This window comes from Glossina fuscipes, unplaced genomic scaffold (assembly GCF_014805625.2).
Source record: "Glossina fuscipes isolate IAEA_lab_2018 unplaced genomic scaffold, Yale_Gfus_2 1, whole genome shotgun sequence".
Lineage (NCBI taxonomy): Eukaryota > Metazoa > Arthropoda > Insecta > Diptera > Glossinidae > Glossina > Glossina fuscipes.
Window position 1 is genome coordinate 22076523 of NW_023998415.1, and position 11535 is coordinate 22088057.

General features: G+C 33.6%; 1 protein-coding gene across 2 annotated transcripts in view; it reads left to right on the plus strand.

Annotated features, from left to right (window-relative positions):
• The window catches only part of LOC119644902 (neurotactin), a 38456-nt gene that overhangs the window by 11704 nt on the left and 15217 nt on the right, over positions 1-11535 (plus strand). The window contains exon 1 of one of the 2 annotated variants that reach the window (XM_038044620.1): positions 7820-8122. The exons of the other annotated variant lie outside the window; for it this stretch is intronic. The gene's annotated coding sequence lies outside the window, so the exon portion shown is untranslated. Of the gene's footprint in view, positions 1-7819; positions 8123-11535 lie in introns of those variants that run through there. 2 annotated transcript variants of the gene reach the window in all.

Below are 11535 nucleotides of genomic sequence, written 5' to 3' on the forward strand. Positions count from 1 at the left end.
GTGAAGCTTCCTTGTGGACGTTGATAGCGATCCATCATCAATGAATATATAACCCGTATCCTTCGGCGATGGGTGTAAAAAAGGTCGAGCTGAACCAATTCTTTTAGTCGTCATTTATAATTGTTTCGCTTGTCATAAACTTGGATGTCGTACTTACTTAAGTAACTTTATTCTACACGTAGAGAGAAATACATGCATAAATATATGCATTATATAGTGTTTGTGTTTGTTGTTTGTGTTGTTTGTGTTGTTTGTGTTTTTACTAATTTAACTAAGAGGTTACTGCGAGCAACCGACAAACAAGTTAAACACAAGGCAATTACTTACATATTTATATCTCTACAGAAATCACTGATTGACTGTCTTTCTTGGCTTTGGTAATGTTGTTAGTTTTACTTTTCAATTAACAGGAGCATGAAACACGCATCAACTTGCCTATATTTATTTATTTTTTTTGTTTTATGACAACTCTTTTTAGCCATCTGTACGGTATCGAGCATTTCTATCCATCACATCCATCATAACATTTAACTTAGGTGGTGTTTTTGTTGACTTTTCCCCATACACATCATATAAAACCATGCGTTGCAATTACCTCGGTTGACAAATTTCATTTCCGGCTTTTTTACAATCGTTAACTGAAAATGCTTTATACTTATTTTGGCCTTTCTTCTCGTCCGTACCATGGCCAAATACTTATTCGATAAGAGGTAATGCTTATCAAGTATTGAAAGTTGTCGTGAAACTGCATAAACTGATATTCAATCTATCGGCTCCTAAGATTCGTTATTTAATAAATCGACAAATAAATTCTCTACATTGAAATTTGTCATTTTATAAAATCGACCTGATTAACGTATTCATCTGCCCCAAGATTTCAGGTATAAAGAACTTCTTGTTATTGTTATTACTATTAATTTCGCCCGAGAAATGAATTCTAAGACTAACGTCTTAAAGCGTCTTAGCATCTAAGACTATCAGTTTTATTGAAAATTCTATCGCACACGAGCGTTGAGTTGCCACTCAGGCGGATATATATAGATAAGTTAGAGATTGGCATTTACACGTCCGTCATAGGATAAGTTTCAGTTGCTTCCAAGCTGTTGTTCGCTTAAAGAGATGAAAGCCATTTACGATACTACGTTTTTTCTATTTTCAACTGAATTGAAATGGGAGAGAAATGAAATGATTGAGTTGCCTTGGAATGAAATGGCATTAAGTTGTGAAACAGTTAGAAAGCGATTTGGAAGACTTTATACAGAAAATACGTCCGTTCCGAAAGTAACTCGGGAAGTGATCTTCATCTTTAACCTACTAAGATCTCTACTTGTTCGAAACGATGCAATCGTATTTTGTCGATCAACGCTTCAAAAAAGTTGAAGATGCCCGAAAATGGCTCGATGTATGCTTTGCCTTGACGACGGCAAGTTTCTAACGCGGGAGCATTCGTAAGCTGCCCGATAAACGGCATAGATAACGATGGAGACCACTCCGATTATCAAATCGATTCTAATAAAAATATCGAGAATTCATTTTTAAAACTCACAGAATTGAAAAGTGAAAGCATTCACATAAAAAAATTACGCATACACAAGAAAAAGCAAAGAACTTCTAAAATTAAAAAAAACAAATTTTTGCAATATATATTTGTGAAGAGCGTACAATCAATGATATAGCTTCAGTCAATGAAAACTTACTTTGTATAGAAATTATTTCCAAGTTTTCTTTTTGACAGACTATGCAAAGGAAATCGAATATAATCGCTTGATGGGATGGTAGGTATAAAAGAAGAGGTGAAAAGAACCAGTGCAAAAGAAGTGCAGAAAGTGATGACTCTCGTCTATCTGTCTGTTTAAAAACATGATGCATATGATGCAGTCTCAACTTCGTCCGACAGTCATGTAGTATGCCTCATAGGCTTACAACAGGCAGTAACGTGCAACTTTCAATTCGTTTGCGTGTGTGTCATCTACAACTAAAGCGAGAAAATTGACATGATCAGCCTACAAGCCTCCTCCTTACGGAAGATGAAGATTGTTAATTTGTAAGCTACACAGATTTTAGTCGGAGCACAAACACTTGACGCTGTTAAATGTACATTCAATGGATACAAATTTTGACCAATGAACGCGACCACAATTAACAAAATAGTTTATTTCGGTTGTGAGCTTGGGCTTTGGATAGCATGTCGATCATCGAAATTCTCATTAAAGAGTAAAAAAAAAGTACCCGAAACTAAAAACCTATTGTCGATTACCCATCACTCCAATGAATGATCTTACTCTGCGTTCTACTTTCGTATTAAAAATTTGTACCTTTGTTGAAATCATTTCTTTTGCCTTGTTTAATACATCATTCCCATTAATAGATTTTTGGTATTTAAAGCGGAAGCTTAGGTTAACTTTCCTACGTGACGGGTATACGCAATATTTATCGCAAGGAATAAGGTAGAATGCCGTACCGATGCGGGACCGAGGAGCTACTCTGACTGATGCTAAACGATTATTATTTCAAACGTAGTCGTCACTTTTTCATATATTCTATGGATTTGGATTTTTCCTTGAATACTCAACTTATTATAACCTGATTTTTTTTCATTTTTCCATTCAAGTAACTGCTGAAGATTTAGTTCTTTTTACTTTGCAAGTTCCCTGCCTGGAACTGAAAAGATAGTATGTCTTAACGTAATCGGTATAGTGTGTTACAACGATGATCGATATAGATTACATTTGAATGTTCTTAGACACGCCTCGCCGTTCTGCCGCACTTACCTTCCTTTAAATATCGTTTTTTCTTTAATTTGTTTTCCCGGTATTAATCCAAATTTTTGTTATTTTTTGTTTCCGTTTTCCTTAACTCCACTTGTATATGATTGGATGGATAAGAGTTTGTTATAATTCTATCACAATTTTACGTGGACTTAATAATATCTTTGACGATCCGGTTGCTATTAAAATTCTTAACACATCATTTACTAATCGTTTAATTACGCACAACGTACAGCAACTTATGTGCGGGTGTACGTTTGTGCATTCGAGCTCATCATTTATGCAATTTGTATATATGGTGTATGTGCACTTGTCCTCGTGTCGGATTATATTGATGAACCGCAAACCAAAAACCACAAACCGCAAATGCAGACATTTGCTTCTTAGTACTTTTTATTCATGCGATCATTCATGTGATAACATCAAATGCGCTTATTATCGGTGCGCACACGTTGTTCATCATATGATACTAGCAATCCGCAAACTTTTTTAAAATTCTTTACTTTTCTACGCTGTCACGGATTTTATCACTTTAAGAATCTCTGGTCTATTGTTAATTTTTCCCTTATTATTAATAGAATAGGGAACGATGGACAAAATCTATGAGATTCGCTTAATATCCACATTTTCTTACCTCTAATGGCAATAAAATTGTTGTATTATTATGTGCGAACGATATTGAAATGTACCGGATAGAGTGTAGAGTTTGTTAACACTTGATCGAGACCGAACGCATTGTTCATGTACATGTGCGCGTATATTTCTCAAAAGGCATAAATCGTTCTTTGTGTAGCTTTTTATTCTATTGATTGAATTTTGAACGTGTTTCTTCGTAAAGGGCCATTATATAATTAAACCAATTATTTCCTTTCAAAAAAGACAACAAAGTATGCATTTCTTTTTTAAATAAACTTTTTATCAGTTAATGATCGTTACAACAATTATATGTTTGAAGTTTTCACACTCCATGCTCCCAACTACTCATCGCAGCAACTTGATTTATTTGATGTGTATGAATACTTGTACTCGCATGCTTTAAAATTAAAGCTAAAATGTCTGCTCCCCTTATGTTTTGTATTTTTCTGCTTTTGATCAGCAATTCAGTTTCATATTATATTGCCGTTTCAACATTTCCAAGTGCTTATCTCAGTGAATGCACGCTTGTGTGCGCAAGTTGATTACAGTTGCTTATACTCATCTATTATATTCTCCTCTTAGTATGGTTTGCATTATTAATGTAAAAAACTAAATTGATCGGATATTGATGAAAAATTTGATGGAATTCTTAAACTTCTAAGGTCTCAGGTCTTAGGTAGAAGTAGAAAATGCTTTCCAAAATGAATAAATCTTCTTCCGTAGTTGAACACTCTGGCAAGCGTACATGGAAACCAATCATCTTGAAATTGAAGGCCTAGTTTCTCCTCTAATAGATATATATTCCATTTCTGTTCGTACAATAGGTAAGGAATACGCCAATGTACACGAAAGTTGATACAACAGTTGCCGATACATGCGTGAACCCTAATGTTTATTAAGGGTACATGTTCAAACCGAGTCAGAAAGCGTTTTAGGCAAGCTGAGAAGCGGCATATAATTTTGTTAGGTCAATATCTGATGAGCCATAAAAGATATATCTAACTCTCTTTTTACACGGGCTTTTTTACACGATTTTAAAGTAACTCGGTCCACTACAAAGAGCAAATATCCTCTTTTAAACGAATTTTTGGTTTTAGCACAAATCGGGAGCACATTTTTTTTAATTCTTCATTTCTTTGAATCAAAACCGACGCTTGCGCTAAAGATACCTGATTTTTATTTGTTTTACTTATGCACTGAATTTTCACTGTCACACAAATTGTCATTTATTTCTTTGTAATAAAAACGAATCGTCATTGTTTCATAAGTAAAACTAATATGAATTTCGTTATTACTTTTTTTGCACGGTTTTTTGAGAAAATATTTAGGGTTTCTTTCCGTTTTACCCGATTTTTTGAAGTTGTGGAACACATCCCAAAATTTTGCATAAGTCGCATGTATTTTTTTACACGATTTTTTTTCGCACAATTTTCTAGGGAACGTATCGTCTATCGTGTAAAAAAAAAGATTTGGTAACAGATACTATATATGGTTCGCACTGTCACGACTATCATTCTACCGTCTTTATAGTTTAAATAGCGTAGTTCTTACTCTATTGCTTTAAATTTCTTTTCATTTAAAAGTCCAAAATTTTTGATAAATTTCCTCAATAGTCCTTGAACATAGGGTTATAATAGTTTTAGTTCATTCATAATCTAACATGTACCTACCTACACATAAATAAAGCATTTAACTTCCTTCCATAATTATAATGTGGAATTCCAAGCGTTTCTCCGGTATCTCTACTAAAAAAAAATGTGAACTTCCCGCGACATGCAAGCATAAACGCTCATATCAAAAGAGAAAATGGCTAAAGTACAGTGTCCGAATGGTCGCTACTTGATTAGCTGTCGTCAGAAGTCGAGGTGATGATTTATTCTGGAATAGATTGTACCGTCCCCTGACATCGATTGACATATTAAAGATATCACTGAGCGAAATAAATTTTGAACAAGGGGAGCTATTATTAATTTTTATATCAAAAGAAGAGCAACGTTCGAAAACTCGCCAAGTAAGAAAAAAAATTCTACTTTCTTTAAGCAATTACTTTGCTTGCCGCATCCGAAATGCCCGCTTACGTAGAGGAATTGTAAAGAGTGTTGGGAATGTATCGATTTATTCCTTCACTGAATGAACAATAGCAAACTTTGAAGGTTAAGCTTGGATTAAATAATTTTGATTTAACCTGTATAAAGTTTATGAATAAATCAGAAAACTTGAAAACAACGCCAACAAACATCCTACGCCTGTATGTCATCCCAGTCATTTATTAAGTGTTGCACTCGTTTCGCAAGGAACTTCAGAATTTCGTGATCGTTAGAGGAATCAAAATAATTAAAAAAACTATAAAGACTTTTCTTTCTTTTAAAATTTACAAACTAATGAAAAGATTTTGCATTTATAAAAAGTGGAAATTTTATCTTACGGTAGATGTCTGCAAAAATTTTACTGGTTGAGGTAAATAAATGTGTACCTAGCAGTATCGAATATTTGAAATACTCATACGCAGGGCTAGTTTTCATACACATTTTGAATTTGTTTCACCTCTTCTCGCTCTTCTTCTTACGGAATTTAAATGGAAGTGCTTTGAAAGATTGATTAGATTGGGCATTGAGAATGTCCTTGTGCTCAACAGAGAAATTCAATATAATATTTGATGGGTATATTGGAATGACATTTTACAATTTAAGGAGATTCAATCATATATTCCGCTTAAAATGGAACGATCAGCTCAAGCGCTAGATTGGCTTATAATAAAGATCCTCAGGTAAACCGAAAACTTAGAAGGGAGAATCGTAAAAGTAAAATCCCACATGAAGAAGACCTCGAATATTATAATTTTAAAATTCAAGACAATAGGAAGACGGTAAAATCAGATTACGGGGGAAATATATGTTGAGTCGAAAACATCAATTATAAATTTCTGTTGAAATCTTCTTCTACAAATGTTTACGAATAATTTAGAAAACAAAAAAGAAAAAAAAAAAAAAAAAAAAAAAAAAAAAAAAAAAAAAAAAAAAAAAACAGAAATGTATTATAGATAATGAACATGTAGATTTTAGTAAGGCAACTAAACGCGCGTATCCGTTATTTCGAAAAATACATTTACGTTATTAAACAATTCTTGAAAACAGCATAAATCAACTGTAACAACATGTATATTGTATGTATGGAATAAAAGCAACTTGTAACGGATGATTCACACCCTTTCTTAGCGTACGGCAAGAAAGATGCAAACATTCATAGTTGGCTTAGATCGAATATTTTCATATCTCTCACTAGCTTCAATTCGAATGCGAGAGAATTTTATTAAATTATTCTATGCACGTAATTGTAAAGGCAAAGATTCTTTTACCCAAATTGATTGAGAGTTTTTTTGTTCATTTTATTTAATCTTTGCACCGATATAATATATATTAACATTTGCGAAATATTTCGAACAAATACAAAATCATAAGATATGTCTCGCTAATGCTAATAGATATTTGTATCAACTTTTAGATCAATATCTGCCACAGATTGGAAATTATATTCCTTTAACTATTCTTGAGCAGAATTTGGATGGACTGCATCATTTCTTAAATCTCCTATATGATAATTAGCTAAAAAGATTTTGATGAATAGGCGCCTGTGCGTATGGGTCGGGAGAATCGTTGAATCCACCCAACGATGAAATTTATATATACTTTAAATAGGCTCGCATTCACATTTCTGAGTCCTAAATACGTAAAGGCTAATCTTATATAGACCATCTACTCATCAACGTTGAGCATCAGAACCTTAGATCATGCTTAAAATTCCCCAGAAATGTATTTCGGTTCAGCGATTTTAGCAGATAAACACACAGGGCAAACATGATTTACAATGCTTCCGTTATTCATCTTTACATAGTCATATCTGGTGACTCCTTTATTTTTCAAGTACCTTTCCTTTTACATAAAAAGAGAAGGGGATCAAGAAGCCAGTCTTGGTTGGGCGCAAAATGGGGCCGTTTAACAACTGTCTACCTCAACTACAGTAGTGTAAACGAATGCCCGCAGATCTAATCACTGAGCTGATCAGAAGTATTGCATATATTATGCAATACATTCAATACATATTTTGAATTGTTACGAATAGCATAACAAAATCAGTATACATCCACCCGCCGGGTGGTGGATATAAAAAATAAAAAAAAATATATACAAAAAAAAAACAACAACTTTGAATGGCTTCCTTGCGTGCTGCAAAAGGGGGTACAGTCTTCAAATTAAAAGAGTCATGCTTATATGAGGCCTGATGTGTGTGTGTTTTATATGCTATACATATGTGATACTATAAACATGACTATGCTTAAAGCAAATTGAAATAAAAAAAAAATCAATAATAATGGAAAAAGTAATTTTAAAAAAATTACCTACACTTTACGTATATATACATGTTATCCTAAGAAAAAAAATACAAATTCGCAAAACATAAAAAAAAAGAGACACTGCACCACATGCCAATAATAATACTCAAAAAAAAAAAAAAAAAAAAAAAAAGATTGTCAAAAAAAAAACCGTTTTGTCGAAGTCGTCTCAGTCGAGTAGTGTAGGCGCGGGAAAGAGAAGTGTATAACTATTGTAGTTAAACTTCAAATCATACGCTGATTAAGGAAATATACACAAACATATATGCGTGTGCTGGGTCTTTGTGTTTTCCATGGAACGCATGAGCGTACGCTTGAGGACATACACGTAAGTCTATGAATACATATATTCATATATATTCATAAATATATATATATATATATATATATACATATATAAGCTTACATACAGACGAGTGCAACATTGCAACTATATATATATATATATATATAGCGTGTGTGCGTATGTATGCGTGTGCGTGTGTGTGTGTGTGTACCCCCGCAGATTTAACAATTTAAAAAACTACTCCTCGTACAGTAGAACCGCCTGTATGCTTGCCTACACACGATGCGTTGCATTCAGTGCGATAAAGTATATATAAAAAGTACAGAAGCTTACATACTTACATACACACACTCGCACACACACACACACACACACACACACATAACATTGCGACATTGCAACTATGAAAGAAAATATAAAGATTTTACTACATCAGCAAATCCATTGAAATCCATATCTGTCACATCAATCGCCTCAAATGAGAGAGAAACACAAAATAATTGCAACAATAGCAACAGCAACAGCAATAGCAGTCAATGCGAAATCTTAAAAGCAGACAGACCTCTTACCAGTAACAATAGAAGAGTATAATAATTTCATGAATCCATCCCATGTACATGCAATGAATAGCGAGACAATTGAATTTCATCATCTTCCAATTCATCGCTATTAGCCTTAAGAGAGTAATATTGTTAATCTAACTAAATGGAACAGCGCGCATATTAAAAGTTCGACTTAAGCCCGTTTAAAAATGCTTGATTATCTACCATAAAATTTCAAACTCATTTTTTCCTTTTTATCCATTGGTTGTTTTCATGCTTATTTGCTTCATCATTATTATTATTATTATTATTAATATTTTTGTTGTTGTTGCTGATCGAAATAGGAACAGTCTTTATGCTCATATATTTTTGTCGCGACTATTTAATAGCTTTTTATTATTATTATTATTATTATTATTATTATTAAATTTCACATTTCTTATCCTTTTTTGTTTTTATTCAAAATTCGCCCACCGCTAGGTAATAAATATTAATCGTACTCTTTTATTTACCTTAAATTTTGTTATAAATTGGAGGCACGCATTAATGCTGCCTACCAATCAATTGATTTTTTCGATATCCAAGCATTATTAATCGAGTCAAGTACTTTGTCTTCCTGACCGCCCATTCTTACTCGCTCACATTTCACGCAAATGAAGAAACTGTGAAGAGTCGAACTCGTTCTCTTTCTCGAAATATTATGAGCATTGGCACTCATGTCTACGATATATATATATACGCATACATTGAGAGGCTACTATACCATACTTGAACTATTCCCTACCGAATTACTATCGTTATGTTCTACGTCACAATATATAGTATTTCGCGAAAGTTTACACATTCGTGGCAAATATTGTTTCTCTTGATTATCTTTTTTTTTCAATCGTTAGCTGGCAGTTTTACGAGATCAAAGGGATTCTCATATACAAAGTTTTTATGATGAATTGTTATTGCGACAGCAAATTCGATGCCTACGAGTTCAAAGCGAAAAAATCAAATGTTACCACATACTCCATCCCGCTTTTTTACTTCCCATATAAATTAGAACAAGTGAGAAAATTATATTCGATCGTAGTCGAATCTTTTATACCCAGCACCGTTATCCTAAAAAGGACAAGAAATGTAAAAGAACTAAGTTCCCATACTTTATAGTATGGAGTGGGTGCAGTTGATTTCTTCAGTTTTCAAAATATAAGTTTTTGTCACATGGGTATGTGAGCGTTGTAGGCGTGTCCTTTGAAAAGTTTACGTTACTTCCAAATTGCTGTGCAAGTTTGTAGATGATATCTTCACTTTCGCTAACGGTGGAATTATTGCCGCATATACTACGCAGTTTGGAAGACAAATCCGCTTGGCTGCATTCTACATTTGTAACTGATCAATAATTTATATATGCCATGAGGTCTTTGAAGCTTGCTTCTGCGCGTAATAAACGTATTGAAAGAAAAAGTTAAATTTTAATACAATATAATATGGGGTAGGCGGGGTCAAGTTTTCCCCTTTTCTACACAGGTAGTATAGCGTCGCCCATGTAATATGCGTTCAAATTTTTGTGCATTTATTTGCTATAGTCTATGGGCAATGAGCAAATAACCTATTTTTTATTCCTTTTGAAGAACGGAGATGTTGACAGTTTACGTGACGCTGTGGCTGTTTCCCACGATCGATTTGACCCATTTTCAAGATCCACCTGCATGCAAGAAATTTCAATGTTTGTGCGAAATTGGAAGCCAATAACGGTCTAGAAAATGCTTACAACAGACATTACACAGACGGACAGCCGGACATGCTTAAATCGATTTAGGATTTGATGCTGATTAAAAATAGATATATAGTTCTTGGGTTCTTTCACGCTTCGATGCAAATATTTTGACAAAATGAATGTAACCCTCATCTTTCGGTGATGGGTATAAAAAAGGAAACCAAAACTTAATTACATGCCTATTATATAAAAAGTCCGTCTTAACCGGGGCATTAGTGATATATAAATCGACAAGTTGAACGAAAAAAGTTGGAGCCCTTTATTAAATTCACGGATTTTCCCGATATATCAGCCACAAAGTCAGCTACGATGATAGTCACCTATACCAGTTTCCTGTCTCTACTATAGCGTTGGAACGTAATACTAAATGGACTCCGAACGTTACGCTGCCTAAAAAAATAGATGTAAACATATTTACATTTCGTGGAGACTACGATGCGAATTTCTGGACTTAGCAAATTAATCTTTCATGATTTTTTGGGTGATTGGGGTGGTGGTGGTGTGTAATAAAAAATTATTTGCCGCACGTGTACATAATACATATACATTTACGAGGTGCTTGGATCTTGTTTCATTTCACCCTAAAAAAAAAAAAAAAAAAAAAAACGTGCGAAATACGAAAAGAAATAAATATTTGAAACATTACTACACACAAATTGACAGAAAAAAGTACAAATTTACTACTTATGCGTAAAATACAAATACATGCACAAATGTATTGAAATGAATACATACGTACTTACCACTGCAGCAAAACACCCTTCTGTCGTAATGATTTTTACGACTTTATTCCATTGCATATTCCATAACTAACAACATATACATATACAACATGCCAAACGTACGAGCGATACAACGAAGACATCGCAAGAAATGAAGAAAATGCACGTTGCCTGCTCCCGGCATAGCACGAGCATAAATAAAAACTCTGCTGTCATACTTCCATCGTATTTTAAGTCAGTACTACTTTTACTAGCATTTCATTATTCTTCGTGTATTGCTCGTGCATATGTGTTGTATGTATTTATGTATGCATTATAATGTTGTTTTTTTTTTTATTTTTTATTTTTCAATTCACTCTTTGCTTTTCTCTCGCAATCTTCTCTCTCTCTCTCTCTCTCTCTCTCTCTCTCTCTCTCTCTCTCTCT